The following is a 1,080-nucleotide window of genomic DNA, read 5'->3' as shown; positions in this document are numbered from 1 at the left end:
GGGGGGGGGGGGGGGACCGAGCTCATTGTTGACCACAGACTATGTGCAAGTCTGACACGCCCAGCCTGTCAGAAACTTTCCCTGGGAACTCTGCTCTGGCTCCAGCAACCAGGGGTAAGGCTGATGCAACCGACTAAATTTAATTTTAACGAGGGCAGTTGTGGGTGGGGAGAGAGGAAGGAGGCAGGACCTGCCACCCATGAGGCTGTCCTCACAGGCCTGGGGAGAGCGGACCCCACTTCCTGCTGGGCTGGGGGGGGGGGAGGTGGACTTGTCCCAGGTCTAATTCACCTGCATGTGGCCTTCCCGGCCCCAAGTCCCCACCACAGTGGACACGAAGGGTGGGGCTACCCCCCCTGACCACTGGCTCTGGGCTCTCTCCTCTGAAGACCCCAAGCATGCATGGTGGGGCTTTCAGACTCAGCACACAGCCTAGTTTCCAAGGAGAAGGCTCTTTCGGAGAGGTCTGGGCTCCTGGCCGCCCCCAGGCTTGGGTCACCTCCCCAGGTAGCTGTTTATTCCGGCCTCACTGCTGGTTAATATTTCACTACCTGCTCCCAGCATCTGCTCCAGCTTGTTCTTTGCAGCGGAGGAGGGCTTTGGGGGGAGGGTTTCGACCAGGACAGTTTAGAGATGCTTCTCCCCAGGAAGCTGTCACCCCGGTCGCCCCACGCGGCTGGCACTGGCACAGCGGCGGGGAGAGCCCTTCCTTAGCCCTTTGGAGCCCACACACCCCTCGGCTAAGGGGTCCTCAGTGGCCAGTTCGCACAGAGCAGGCTTGGCTCCAGGCAGGGGCAGGGCGGGCTCTCCCTCACTCCCTGGGCTCATGCTCACTCCACCCGCAGCTCATTCATTCATTGGTGGCCTGACCTCACTTCCCAAGCCTGGGACCAGGGCTTGGCAGGACCCTCCCTGGCTCCCCTGCCCAGAGGCCTGGGCGGCTGACCCAGGGGCAGCTCCACACCTGCCCCTCTCAGGGAAGCAGCCCTTCCTGAGACAAAGGCAGCAGGGACAAGAGGCAGGGGTGGCCGGTGGTGGCCCACAAGCTCCCCTTCTGGCCCTGGGGCCCCGCACACAGTG

General features: G+C 63.2%; 1 protein-coding gene across 1 annotated transcript in view; it reads right to left on the bottom strand.

Annotated features, from left to right (window-relative positions):
• Positions 1–1,080, bottom strand: part of FAM20C (family with sequence similarity 20 member C) — a gene marked incomplete at its 5' end in the record, with an annotated part of 47,823 nt that overhangs the window by 29,600 nt on the left and 17,143 nt on the right. The gene's annotated exons all lie outside the window — the stretch shown is intronic.

Source organism: Myotis davidii, unplaced genomic scaffold (assembly GCF_000327345.1).
Source record: "Myotis davidii unplaced genomic scaffold, ASM32734v1 scaffold1320, whole genome shotgun sequence".
In the NCBI taxonomy this organism is placed as follows: domain Eukaryota; kingdom Metazoa; phylum Chordata; class Mammalia; order Chiroptera; family Vespertilionidae; genus Myotis; species Myotis davidii.
Note: the sequence above shows the minus strand (reverse complement) of the source record. Positions and strands in the feature narration are given on the sequence as shown.